The sequence below is a fragment of the Neofelis nebulosa genome, chromosome 1 (genome assembly GCF_028018385.1).
Source record: "Neofelis nebulosa isolate mNeoNeb1 chromosome 1, mNeoNeb1.pri, whole genome shotgun sequence".
NCBI lineage: Eukaryota > Metazoa > Chordata > Mammalia > Carnivora > Felidae > Neofelis > Neofelis nebulosa.
Window position 1 is genome coordinate 176,545,886 of NC_080782.1, and position 14,502 is coordinate 176,560,387.

Genomic DNA, 14,502 nt, shown 5'->3' on the forward strand with positions numbered 1-14,502 from the left:
AAAAAACTAATTTATGAGAGAATCAGAGATATTCAGAACATTGCCTGGATATTTGATGGAGTTATGGAAATACCATAAATGTGAAGGGTGCAATGGTGTTTACGAGCCTATACTTTTAAAAGTCCTTATGTTTTCAGATAAAGACTAAAATATTTATGGATAAAATAATTTCGATATTATTTCGATATTGACACTTAAAACTAATTCAGCTGGGGTTGGAGTAAGACTGAGGAGCACACGGAATATTAAGGCACCAGTCAAAACCTATTCCTTTTTGTCTATTATGAATATATTTCTATTTTCTCCTAAACCATATGATTTTAGCTCTCCTCCTCTATCTCATGGGGAGGGTTCCCATTTAAGTCATATTTATTTAGTGGTAGTGATTTTTTTTTAAATTTTTTTTAATGTTTTTATTTATTTTTGAAGGAGAGAGACAGAACATGAGCGGAGGAGGAGCAGACAGAGAGGGAGACAGAATCTGAAGCAGGCTCCAGGCTCTGTGCTGCCAGCTTGGAACCTGGAGCCTGGAGCCTGCTTCGGATTCTGTGTCTCATTCCCTCTCTGCCCCTCCCCCACTTGTGTTCTGCCTCTCTCTGTCTCTCAAAAATAAATAAATGTAAAAAATTTAAAAAAAAAACCTAAAACCAAAAACAAAAAAGAAAAATAAGTAAAATCATGACTCTCATGCAAATATTAAAAGGCCATCATTCTTTATTATTTTTATAAAGTTTTTTTGAGTTTATTTATTTATTTTGAGAGCGAGAGAAAGAAAGAGAGCATGAGTGGAGGGGCAGAGAGAGGGAAAGAGAATCCCAAGCAGACTCCTCACAGTTGGCACAGAGCTGGACCTGGGGCTCAGACTCACAATTGTGAGATTATGACTGCAGTTGAAATCAAGAATGGGTCACTTAACCAACTGAGCCACTCAGGAGCCCCATGAGTTTTTTATTATTAATTATTATTAATTTATGAAGGAATCAGTAAAACATTACACCCGGTTTTTATAGTCTCTACCTGACAAGATTCTTTTGTATTGCCTTGAGCAGGGATTGTTTGCATTGCCATGAACAGGAATCCCTTATATGACTATTTCTACAAGTTAACTTCTACCTTCCTGGAGTTGTAAAATAGCCTAGGAAAGACAAGGGCTTTCACCTCCGTAGGTTAACACAGTCCTGCAAAGGATCATAATCCAACATTCCCCCGAAAAGATATTTGGTAACCCTCCTGCCCTTTCCACACCCTTCACAGTTGTTCCCTCAGTTGTGATCATTTACGAAGGTCTCCCACCACATCCCTGTCCCTTTATCCTTCCCCCCCAACCCACAAGACATCCTAGGCATGGGTAAATGCTTTCTGTGTATATTTTAGACAACATGAAAATGTGGAGAGCTTGTGACCATTTTACAGGGATGTGGAGGAAAAAAAAGACCCAACCTGGTAAGCGAGTTTAAATCCCACATGTAAAGTGTTTTATAAAGAGTGGATTCTTCTGTTCTGTATCGCACAGAAGGACACAGTGCTCAAGCACTTGCGCTGTGACAGGAATGGTTCACTTTGATTTAAAAAGCAAGTTACCGGGGCACCTGGGTGGCTTAGTCGGTTAAGTGTCAGACTTCGGCTCAGGTCGTGATCTCGCGTTTCATGAGTTCAAGCCCTGCATCGGGCTCTGTGCTGACAGCTCAGAGCCTGGAGCCTGCTTCGGATTCTGGGTCTCCCCCTCTCTCTGCCCCTCCCCTGCTTGTGCTCTCTCTGACTCTCAAAAAATGAATAAATGTTAAAAGAAAAAATCTTTTTTAAAGCAAGTTACCTTCAGGAATTTGGCTTAGGAAGTTGACATTGTTTCATTTCAGAGGTTTTTTTTTTTTTTTCCTGGAATAGTTCAGACCTCCCAGGGAAAGCTGGGCTTCATAAACCATTAGTAGGTCAGGAAAACAGTCGTGCAAACAACACGGAGACATAGGGTCCGAGCATGGAAAGAACGCAAAGGTAGAATTCTGGAGATTTGACCATAAAACAAGAAAAGCCAAAAAAGTTTGGAGAGTAAATGGGGATCAATGATAAGGAAAAAAAGTAAAGTGATCTTTGGCATAAATAAGGGCCTTCAGTAGAATCCTTCCCTTTACTCAACAATTCCCTTGTGAGGGGTAGACATTGAGGACTTGTGGAATGGTAAAGAAAAGAGGTACTGGATTATTGTAGCTGAATTTTTTTTTCACTCAAGGTCATGCTATTATTACTTGAAAAGAGCAAAGAATACAAAACATCAAGAAAGGAGAGGAGATGAATGGAGGTCACTGCTAAATGTTCTTCCAACTGTGACATATTGCACTGATGGCTCCAACTCATCGCTTCTTATAACCAAGCCCTTGGACACCCTTATTTTACAGTGTCTTCCGTCACAATGAGGATTGTATTTCTCCATCCCATCACTCTAAGTTCAGCCATATGACTTGCTTTGGCCAAGAGGATGTCAGAAGATACGACATAAGAAGAGGCTTACAAAACCACTTGCCAGCTTGTTCCGCTCTGCTTTCGCTATGAAAAAGGTATGCCCAGATGAGCCGCCCAGTTGTAGGGGATGGAGAGGTAGAGCAAAACCAAATTACTCTAACCAGTCCCACCTAAGATCAGCCAACCCCCATCAGACCCCCAGAGGAGTAAATGAGATCCCCAGCTGAGATCAGCAGAGCCACCCAACTGAGCCCAGCTCAGACTGGCTAAACACCACAGGTGCAGGAAATGAATATTTATGGCTATTGGCCAAGAGGGCCTATGGGTGTTTGTTACCTAGTGATTTTCTGCCCATGCTAATTCATATGCCAACCCATTTTTATCAGACCCTTATGAGATGAGAGAGATCTCTGTGCATACTCGTACGTTAATGGCTGGTTCGTTTCAGGGAGTCTGGCTTCCCACGAGGCCACCAGGAGGGAAAAGGGTCAGATACCATAACTACAAATCCAGGCTATGTTTCCTATTTGGGAGGGATATTTATTTGGAAACCATTCAAATTCGAGGCTAGTAGTGGCATTTCCAGGAAAACTGAGGGCCAAAAAATGATATCTGTTAGCTGGGAGGAATCAAGGTAATTTCTACCTGCAGAGTATTTGAAGCTTGAATAGAATAGAACAAACAGTGGTAGCAACAGGGAATGCCCCTATGTGCTTGGCCAAGTAGAAGGTCAAACAGACAACCAAGGCTCTCCTATCAGTTATCAAGAATGTGCAGAGAGGAACCTGGCTGGCTCAGTCAGCAGAGCATGTGACTCTTGATCTCAGGCTCATGAGTTCGAGCCCCACACTAGGGGTACAGATTACATAAAATATTTGGAAAAAAGAACATGCAAAGCACAGAACCCCAGACAACTTTGCTTTGGTCTTCCCTGAGCCACACACCTGGCCTTTTAAAGAAAGAGGATCCATTTGCATCCAAAACTAACTCCACATTGTAGAAGATGGTTGTTACATCAGAAGCAGATTTTGTTAAATTTATGAAACTCTAAGGATTTAATTTAGCTCAACAACTGGTTTTTGAGCCCCTATTTATGGGGGAAGCCAGAGTCATCTCCAGAGATGTGGAGGTGACCAGGCATCAGACCTGCCATCCTCTTCCAGGTTTTTTTATTTTTAAATTTTTTTTTTAACGTTTATTTATTTTTGAGACAGAGAGAGACAGAGCATGAACGGGGGAGGGGCAGAGAGAGAGGGAGACACGAATCAGAAGCAGGCTCCAGGCTCTGAGCCATCAGCCCAGAGCCCGATGCGGGGCTCGAACGCACGGACCGCGAGTTCGTGACCTGAGCCGAAGTCGGACGCTTAACCGACTGAGCCACCCAGGTGCCCCCTCTTCCAGGTTTAAGATACCGTCCTCAAGTAGATAAATGCATGGATGACAACGATAGAGCCAGATACAAGATGGGCGCAATAAAATGCTACTGGGAGACAGAGGAGAGGTTGGAGGGCATGGCAACACAAGGGAGGCTAGAAAGAAAGTGTTTTTGTGGGGGAACATGAGGAGTTTGGTTGGGGACCTGCTGTTCACAGCCTGGTAGCATCTAGGGTCTCTGCGTGTCTTACCTGCGTGTACATCAGCTCCATCGTTATTCTCCCTTCTGTTTCAACCTTGCCTTCAAATGTAAGACTTTTAGACAGATGTAAAAGATAGGAAAGGAGAGCTGGCGGAACTTAAAAATAAATTGGGTTTCAAAAAGTAAGGCGAATGTGTAGAGATGGCTAGCGGATCTACTAGCTGTGCAGATAGCAAGATGTGTGGTTTATATTCAAAGGATGTGAAATTAAAGTTTAACCCCAGGTGACACAAACTTTTATTGCTCCTAACATCATGTTAAATAAAAGCCACCTCTGGCTTGTTCGCACCTGTCTCCGACGGTTTGGCCTGACACAGTCCTTCTTGCTGCGTCAGATGGCATCTGTTTTCAGTATCAAACTGGAGACTTTCTGCTAAGTCATCTCCAAGCCCAACTTCACTGGCACAATATGTTGCTTCATAAATTAAATTAAAGTCACAGGATGTTTTGGATTAGAGGGATCTTCCTTCAACCAGACCCAAGGTTAGTAAGAGAGTGTGACCTGTCTGGGCTAGAACTCCCTCATCCAAAACATCCGGAATATTTCACTGGATTAATTTGCAACTCACTGGGAGATTTTTGGTCCAATTTGCTAGAGATTTTCTGTCTGTTTCCATTTCTCTTTTCAATTCAGGTCAATATGCATTTATTCAGCTCTCTTATTGAAAATGATATGAAAAGTATTACTGAGTCAAAAGAATAAAGAAAACAGCAGATAAAATGCAAGGGAAGGAAGAAAAGTAATGAGTGAATAAATAAGTTCATTCATGAATAAAGAATTTATTCATGAATAAATAAATTCATTCATCCAACAAATGAACTTACAGAGCCCTTATTTTTGCCACGCTCTGAGCTAGGGAAGTACTGTGCAATATAGGGAGAAATATAAGTTACTGTTTCTTTTCTTCAGGAGCTTAGAATTTGTTTTTTTATTAAAAAATTTACCATTAGTTTAAATTCAACTTATATTGGTGTTTAATCTAATCAAAAACGTCACAAAGAAATAAATATGAACAATTTCCTTGCACCTTTGAGAAGATGTTGAACATTCTTTGTGGGGGAAGTCTAACAAGTCACACTGCACCCCAGGATAGGACATGTGTGTTTTGGTTGGATTGGATTCCATGGCCGCTAGCCAGTAGGCTACAGGAAGAGAATTTTTAAAACATATTTTTCCATCAGGGGCTATAGGAAATAATCCTTAGTACAGTATATCAGGTGTACGTTTTCCTTTGAGCAATGCTGTGAGCCCATGTAGCTTTAGGAGGAATTACCTTTAGCAAAAACTAATAGACAAGTAGAACCAAATGTTCCTATAGTTCTGAAACATATTGAGAAAAATCTCCATTTCACCCATCTATGGCCCAACCTTGCTTCTTGTTTCTCAAACAATAGTTCTTCAAGATTCAATGAAACAAAGTATGGAAAGCAACAGAAATGCCATGATGCAGTCTTCCTGAAAAGGTTAAGGTAGCTAAGGCCGCTGGACATTCACACAGAAAGGATGATTATGACACTGATGGCATTTTGAGGGCTGTTCCACTGTCCCCATGTCTTAGTGCCAAGTGCTGTAACGAAGTACCGCGGACAGGGTGGATTATCAATGGAAATTTATTTCTGACTGTTCCAAAAGCTGGAAGTCTGAGATCAGGGTACCACACGGGCAGGTCTGCTGAGAGATCGCTTTCTGGTTGCTGACCTCTCACTGTACCCTCACATGGAGGAGAACAAAGAGCTCCTGGCTCATAAGGGCACTAATCCCTTCAAATCCTTTCACTAATCACCTTCCAAAGGTCCCGCCTCCTAATACCGTCACGTTGGGGGTCAGGAGTCAACATAAGAATTTCAGGGTGAGGGGACACAAACATTCAGGCCATTGCACCCTCCTCATGTCCTCTTGCTCACACTGGAACCTGAGCTCCATGAGGACAAAGACCTTTGTCTTGTTTTCTGCTGTGTCTCCAGTGCCCAGAACAATAGGTAGCACATAGTAGGGGCTCAATAAATATTGTACAATGAATGAGTGAGCAGATTAATGTTTCTCCTGCCCTGGCTAAGACAAATGTTGGATCTGAAGCTAAAGACCAAGAAAAGAGAACTTCCTTGCTTCATCTGTGCCCCTTGTGCCGACTGACTTCCCTCTGCTGTACTTCATCCATCCACCCAGCGCTTTACACTGACCCTGCCTCATTTTCCTGGTGCTCTGCTACCTGTTGGACTTATAAAGCTGAAAAGAATAAGGCACAAGGCTTCAAGGAGAACGCAACCTCGTTCTAAGAGAGGACCCTGAGGAAAGGTGAGAAGAGAAGGGAACTGATACATCCCAAATGTGAAACATAGGACTAGCAGGGTTTCTGGGTAGGAAGGAATCCAAGAGAACAATGGAAAGTGAGGTGAATTGTGATTGGACAAAGGTAAACTGTCCATCATTGAAAAGATCAAGGAATGAGGAGGTCTAATATGTCCTGGATCCCAGGAGTCCAGGACCATGATCAAGACTGAGTTCCAAGCTGCAAGAAGCTAACATGTAGCAGGAGAAACGAAGTGGATGTACTGGTGATAGTGAGACCAAGTAGTGTGAAACCAGAGCCATAGGAAAAGTGCTGTCACCTGTGAGACAGATCCAAAGGAGGAAGCATATTTTCTCTGGCTGGCTTCCATGTTGTCATATTGTACATGCTATGTGTAAGATGTTAAATGGAAAACAAAGGCAATGAGGCTGGAGCCTGTCCTGCTAGATCTAAGTCTAGGGGAGATACAGTACGTTCATCCGTAACCAGCCATATACTGAGGCTGACTTCCCTGGCTGATACCAGCTCTCGAGAGCCAATTGTTAAATTTTCAGGAACGTTGCATGCCCATTTTTAAACACAGCCTTTAAAAAAGATTGGGGCATCTGGGTCGTTCAGTTGGCTGAGCATCCAACTCTTGATTTTGACTCAGATCATGATCCCAGGGTCGTGGGATCGAGTCCTGAGTTGGGCTCCATGCTGAGCATGGAGCCTGCTCTAGATTCTCTCTCTGTCTCTCTGTCTCTGTCTCTGTCTCTCCTTCTGCCCCTTTCCCCCACTCACATGCTCTCTCTCTCTAATAAAATAAAATAAAATAAAATAAAATAAAATAAAATAAAATAGTATGTAAAGTTACAATGAAATAAGTTATCTTGAAGACAAAGGTAATAAATACTCAAAACACATCACTTCCTAAGTCATTCTCTATGCTCTGGAGGCTTTCAGGTCTATTACATCCACACGACTTTGTGCCAGTGCACATATCTTTCCAACTCTGTGTTCAAGAACATCACGTGGGTAGTTTGAAATTGCCATGTTAGGAGTATTTACACCATTTACACCACAGAGATTGGCAAGTGCTGCAAACCTAGACTTAGTTCAATGTTTTCATTTTCTTGTCTTAAGAAAATGATAAAGTGTTTCAAATGCAGATCAGACTTCAAAATGTGACATGTCTACAGTCACTGCATTGTGGATAGCACAAAAAATGGTGGAAATATTCCTCCAATATTCAAATTCATTATCAAATACAGCAAAGAAGGGAAAGCCTGGGGGAGGGGCGCCAGTTCCCTAGGAGATCACAGGCTTCATGGAGGGGAGGCCCAAGGCAGAGAAAAATCAAGGGACCCGTGTCCTTAGAGGCCCTTGGCTTTACTTGCCCAGTTGGTCCCTAGGGAGAGAACGGAGGCAGCTTTCTAATAGTAATGAGGCCACTGCCTGAGCCCGTTCCTGTGGCCTGTTTCCTGGGAACCAGGTGGAACACAGGCTCAGAGAACCACAAAAAGATGTATGAAGACAGGGTAAGCCCAGGAATCATCGAAGCCTCCAGAAATGGGAATATTCAACTTCTTTTGTGGCTCCAGAGTCCAGGCGGTACAGAACAAACTGTAGAGAAGGCAGGAAAGTCCCACTAGCAGAAAAAAATCAACAAGCCAGGGATTTCTGTAAAATGACTTTTTTTTTTTTAACTGGACTTGCAGGCTTGAAATTCAAACTTGATTATGAAGGGGGGATGGAATTAGGTACCACACTGCCCCCAAAATATCCCTTTGCATTTAAAAATCACATACTGCAGGCACACAGAGCTGGACAGCACTCTTTGCCATCAGTGTCTATTCAGATCCACAAATTTTCACTGGACCAAGTTTTCTGAAAGGAACTGGGACCCTGACAGCCTCTCTACATCTTCCTTTCATACACACACACACACACACACACACACACACACACACACACACACACTGCCCTCTACTACCATCTCCACTGAGCCCCCAAGATGGGGCCAGACTGCAAAAAGGGCAACAGTTTCCTTCCCAGCCTGCAGTCAACCCCCAAAAAGGGTGGGGAGAGAGGGAGAAGAGCCTAAGGCCATGACCTAGTCCCAGCATCAGGCTTCTTTAAATTGTTAGAGAGGATTGCAGGGTCCTGACCCAACATGGCCCCAACATGAGCCATCTCCTGACTTCGCCATCCTGGCTGTGGGTGTATTTTGTGAGAAACATGTACCCAGAGGTGAACTGAAATTGCTACCAGTCTTGGGATCCTTGGGACAGTCTACCTGAAATTAACACAGGGAGGGAGGAGAGAAGGAGACAGAGTAGATACAGGGACATGCGAGGCCAGCAGTGGTGGGAATATGACCTTGAGGGAGAAAAGATGGCAGGGGAGTTCTAAGTGTGAGGAGCTTATGCACAGCAGTGTTGTGGGGAGGGGGAAGCAGGGGTCTCTCTAGAAGCCACAACTACATAGAAAACATAGGAAAACAGCAGGTAGGAGATGAGGAGATGATTACAAGCATCACCAGGGAAGCTCCAAAATATTGAGAGCAAGACCCCTGAAAAAGTCTGATTTCTGCCTGGACTGCACTTGAATTGGGGCACAAATGTACGACGATAGCCTTGGTCCCCACACACTGGTACAGTGGAGAGCATCACTTTTACATATAGGAAAAACAAAATAAAAGTCATGAGACATAAGAGAGGTTAAAAGGTAATAAATAAATACATGCTGATTAAAGGGCGAGTCAAGATTTATAAATAGGAAGAGAAGACCTGTGAATTAAGTTCGTAATAAAAGAGAATCACAAATACTTTACGAAGCTAAGGAAATACAGCAGAGTGGCAGGATGTGTGTGGGGTTGGGGAACCGGGTAACTAAGAGAAAATCCTGACAGAAAAAAAAATTCCAGGAAGGAAATAGCTTATTGTTAGAAAATGATTTTCCACTCCTCATCTCCACCGTGTGAGTTAAAATAAAGTAAGACACGTAAAAGCGGGACTATTTCCAAAGCAATCATCCTCAGACCTGTTTTGTAATACAGATAACCCAGCCGGTACCCAGCTATCTCAAGAAGGTTAGGGCTTATAATTTAGGCTCTGCTGTCCGTGAATGGCACTTTCTGTTTACCCTGCACTTTCTACCGATTGCTCATAACGTGCAGAAACTTGAACCCTCACAGAAATGGCCACGCGGTCCCGCCAGTCTTCAGAATCCAGCAGATGAGGAGCTGGAGAGGTCTTTTTTCCGCTGACTGTGGCCACGCGTGGCTGCGTGATTTATGGACAAGACCCACAGCCACATCCATATCTCCCAGTCATTAACTACCAAGAGGCGGACTCAGCCCAGAACCACTCACGGTATAGAAAATCCTCAGAGAGTGAGTCTGTTCAAATAATTAGAATAATCAGAGTCCTTTTGATCTCATTCTGATTTCTCAGTTCACCTTTCAAATGCAGGCTGTTTTCGATGGCCCAAAGAGAACATTGTGAATGGTGCCTGAGATTTCTCCTAATGTTAACATCTGAATGAGAGGACCATATGTGATCTTACAGCGAAGGAAAACAAGATCAGGGAGAAGGGTAGGGATCACGGAAATGTCCCAAATGCCAGAAATGCCATTGGTAAGCTTGGTAGCAAACCCCAGGTAAATTCTAGAATAGATAATTAAGAGATGGTTTGCTCTTAGTAAAGAAAGAAGGTCCTGTCAGGAGCCAGCATGATTCCTAAGAGCAAGAAGCACCGAATTAGACACTCCCTTTCGATGAGAGTGGTTACTGGGTTCCTAAGATGCCTCACAACTTCTAGCACACCATGCTTTGGGACAGGAAGCAGAGACACGGGCCTGGTAGACCCCCAGATAGGCTCAATGATGGCACCGAGGATGGCGGCCAGCCCCTGTGGTCCTATCCTTGCAACCATTCATTCAACCTGACCAAAAATTCACTAACTCAGCATGCACCTTCAGAGCATGGATTTTATGCAGGGCACTCTTCCAGGCAAGGGATAGAAAGACTTTGTTCAACCTCTGTTTTCACAGGGTTTATAATCGAGTGGTGGCAAAAAAACAAGTACACAAGTAACCACAATACAAGCCAGAGAAACAAAATCACAATAAGGAAAGTACCCAATGCCATGGGCGGGGGGGGGGGGGGGGGGGGGAAGGCGGGGGGGGGGCAGATGGAGACAAAGGTCCCTTCTGGTTAGAAGATTAAAAAGCCTTTGCATGAGAGGTGGAATCTAAGGTAGAGGTTGAAGGGAGAGAGACATGAGGGATGACGAAGAAAGGCATTTGCCCCAAATGGCGTGAGCAGAGGCACAGACTAGGAAAAAGATTAAGCACAAGGCAGTCTGGTTGCAGCAGGGAGACTAGAAAGTCAGCACCGGGGGCGCCTGGGTGGCTCAGTCGGTTGAGCGTCCGACTTCAGCTCAGGTCACGATCTCGCGGTTCGTGGGTTCGAGCCCCGCGTCAGGCTCTGGGCTGATGGCTCCGAGCCTGGAGCCTGCTTCTGATTCTGTGTCTCCCTCTCTCTCTGCCCCTCCCCCATTCATGCTCTGTCTTTCTCTGTCTCAAAAATAAATAAACATTAAAAAAAATTTTTTTAAATTAAAAAAAAAAAAAAAAGAAAGAAAGTCAGCACCGTCGTGGTGTGTTCCTTTTGCTGGGAATTATCCACGGCGCATCCTTGGTGGATGGACAATGGACTGGGTTCAGGAGTCACAGTCTGACATTTGAATCCTGCCCGGGACACCACCTTAGCCATGAAATTGAGCCACTTATGTAACTTCCCTAAACTTTAGTTACCTCACCTATAGAACAGATGTGACTGTAGTGCCTGCCTCAGATGGTCACTCTGGGAATTAAATGAGACGCTATGTAAAGTGGGGTCTGGCACGGAGTAAGGGCTCCCTAAATGCAGTGAATAAAGGCCAAAATTAAATGGGAAAGTCTCCCTTTGCAAGTTTGACCTGGCGAATTTTAGAGCAAGTAGAAGAGCAGAAAAACCTTTTTTTTTTTTTTTTTGATGTTTATTTATTTTTGAGAGAGAGAGAGAGAGCAGGGGAGGAGCAGAGAGAGAGGGAGACACAGAATTTGAAGCAGGCTCCAGGTTCTGAGCTGTCAGCAAGAGCCTGACGCGGGGCTCAAACCCCCAGTGGTGAGATCATGACCTGAGCAGAAGTCAGACACTTAACCAACTAAGCCACCCAGGTGCCTTGAAAAATCTGTCCTTCTAATATCTGGTCCCAATCTAGTTCAGCAGGGAGCACCCAGAGACTGAGCCCAGGTAGGCAATTGGCTGAACCAGAGACAAGGCAAACGTCCCAACCAGGAGAAGAGGAGGGTGTGGTGGGCAGATTCTGCAGGATTAGGCAAGTGACTGGATATGGGGTCTGAAGAAGCGCAGGCAGGCATTATGTGACTCCAGGTTTCTAGCCTAGGTGACCAGCTGAGTGGTGGTTTCATCCAAACAAGCAGGAAAGTCAGGAGGGGGTTGTGGGGAGGAGACAAAGAAAATAGCATGGAATTCTGAAGAGGGAAGGCTTGGTGAAAGCCTGGAACCAGCAGTTTGAAAGAAGCAAGGGCGGGGCACCTGGTGGCTCCAAGGGTTGAGCCTCCAGCTTCCATTCAGGTCATGATCTTCTGGTTCGTGAGTTTGAGCCCTGCGTCGGGCTCTGTGCTGACAGTTCAGGGCCTGGAGCCCACTTCGGATTCTGTGTCTCCCTCTCTCTCTGCCCCTCCCCCACTCATGCTCCGTCTCTCTCAAAAAATAAATGAAAGAAAGAAAAGAAATATGTGCAGCCATCTGGAATTCTGGGGCAGGAGCAGGGAAGGGTAGGAGTAAACCCACAGAGACCACAGGGAATATGCTGCAGGTTTTTAGATGATGCTAAGCTGGGAAAGTAGCTAACATAAAGATGACCAAATTTCATGATTTAAGGCGGTCTTAAAAGACTAGAATTGTGGTTTGGAGCAAACAACAATAATGGCTAACTCATATGTATATCAACTCATTTAACCTTTCTCATAGGGAAAATATTATTAACCTCATTTTAAAGATAAGGAAACTGTGGGGCGCCTGGGTGGCGCAGTCGGTTAAGCGTCCGACTTCAGCCAGGTCACGATCTCGCGGTCCGTGAGTTCGAGCCCCGCGTCAGGCTCTGGGTTGATGGCTCGGAGCCTGGAGCCTGTTTCCGATTCTGTGTCTCCCTCTCTCTCTGCCCCTTCCCCGTTCATGCTCTGTCTCTCTCTGTCCCAAAATAAATAAAAAAAATAAAAAAAAAAAACGTGGATAAAGATAAGGAAACTGAAAGAGGTTAAGTAACTAGACCAAAGTCATGCAGCTAGTAATGACAGGCCTGGGATTTGAACAGGAAGTCAGGTTTCAAGGTCCCTACTCTGAAAGGAAGGAGAGGAGGGAGGGAGATAGAAAGGAGGAAGGTGGGAAGAAAGGAAGGAAGGAAGATAAGAAAAGGAAAGGAAAGGAGGGAGGGAGGAAACTGATCATTATGGAGGATTCACAACGTGCCAGGCCCCAAATTTCACCTGTATTTAGCAAGCTAGGAGACCCAGAAGGCGGTAAGGTGATTAAAAGTACATCTAGTAGACAAAGAGGACAGTGTGGTGGAGACTGTACTCCAGGGCTGTGAGAGGCATTGAGGATGAGGCCAGAAGCTAAGTTTCCTCTGCTGACCCCTGCTTCAGTGTGAATTTCTTCCTATTCTGGTGCTGACAAGCAGCGATCTTCAACTTTCGGTCCAGTGGTTCCACATTTCTAACTGTTCGTGAAAACCTCGGTCTCGGAGTCTGTCTTTTGGCTCCTCTGGGTATTGTATGCGATACGTGCGAGGTTCTGCACTGGTGGATGGTTGTGTGTGGTTCGACGTGGAACCTGAATGGTTGGTGTCTGTGTGTGTGTGTCGTACCCAAACGGTGAATGTGAGCCTGTGTGCGTGTGTGTGGAATGTGTAAGTGTGTCTGCATGGTGAGAGTGGTACGGCTGTATAGTTGGCTGAAGAACCAGCTGGGTCCACATGTGCATGTCCACGTGGCACGAACACGCTAGCATGAATCTGCTGTATAATTCTAGTGGAATTGGACCACAAACTGGATGGCTCACCACCCTGGGCAAAGGCAGACCCCCACCTCCACCCTGCCCCCACCACTCCCAGGAAGGATTAACGAAGGCACCAGAAGCAGAAGCAGAAAGAGCGGGACAGAGCAGAGGCCATAATACTGAGCCCACAAGGACCTCGGCGCCCCCTACAGGATAGAGTTGGAGCTACAGCTGGAATAGGAAGTTTCAAGGGGAAAGCGCTACCTTCTCTCAGGCTCAAACTTGTTCCCAGTCCTAAGTAGGACTGTTGTTCCCAGTCCTAACTTGAATCTGGGATAGAGGTTGTCAGTAGGATAACACGGGTATTTTCCCATGTTATAATACAATATAATATAATATAATATAATATAATATAATATAATATAATACAATATATAATATTGTATATATAATATATATACATTATATATTATATATGTATATATAGTATATATACATATATATAATATTTTATATATAATAATACAATATAATATTAATATAATATTAATAATATAATATAATACAAATGGATTCCAGATAATTCTATAATAGTGTCTGCTGGTCCCTCTTTGTGGCTCCACCTCCTATCAAAGCCACAACCGACTGTTGGCACTTCCATTTGTCAACTAGGCTTTGTATTTCTGCTTCACCCTTTCCCACCTGCTTCTCCTTTTCCCCCAAATGCTCACAGCTTGGAGATATCCCCCGGTAGTTCTTCCCAAGGCACAGGGTGGCAGGAGAGCGTGTTCTGGTGAGGGAGTGGAAGCAGGAGGCAGATCAGTTGAGTTCAGAGAAGGCAATGGGTCAGGGCTGAGTGGGCAAGCAGGCTGGAATTATCGTGCAGGACAGTAATAAGACAGGTCTGGCCTGGAACCCAAACATTAGCCGGCAGAATGAAACGAGGGGTCTGAAGTCCAGGTTCAAACAGGAGGGAGAGTGGGCATCAGCTGATCTCCGGGAACTGGGAGGCTGAGCAAAGCAGTAAGCACATGGAGCCAGGGCACAGGGCCAAGGAAGGATCTCG

The 14,502-nt window shown here is 44.5% G+C and overlaps 1 protein-coding gene and 1 long non-coding RNA gene across 3 annotated transcripts in view; one reads left to right on the forward strand and one right to left on the reverse strand.

The window, feature by feature from the left end:
• Window positions 1-14,502, reverse strand: part of CLDN10 (claudin 10) — a 113,376-nt gene that overhangs the window by 87,568 nt on the left and 11,306 nt on the right. The window lies entirely within an intron of this gene.
• LOC131483546 (uncharacterized) overlaps window positions 1-14,502 on the forward strand; it is a 42,966-nt gene that overhangs the window by 6,583 nt on the left and 21,881 nt on the right. Inside the window, exon 2 of the long non-coding RNA XR_009247761.1 lies at window positions 2,394-2,552. This is a non-coding gene — a long non-coding RNA (uncharacterized LOC131483546). The remainder of the gene's footprint in view (window positions 1-2,393; window positions 2,553-14,502) is intronic.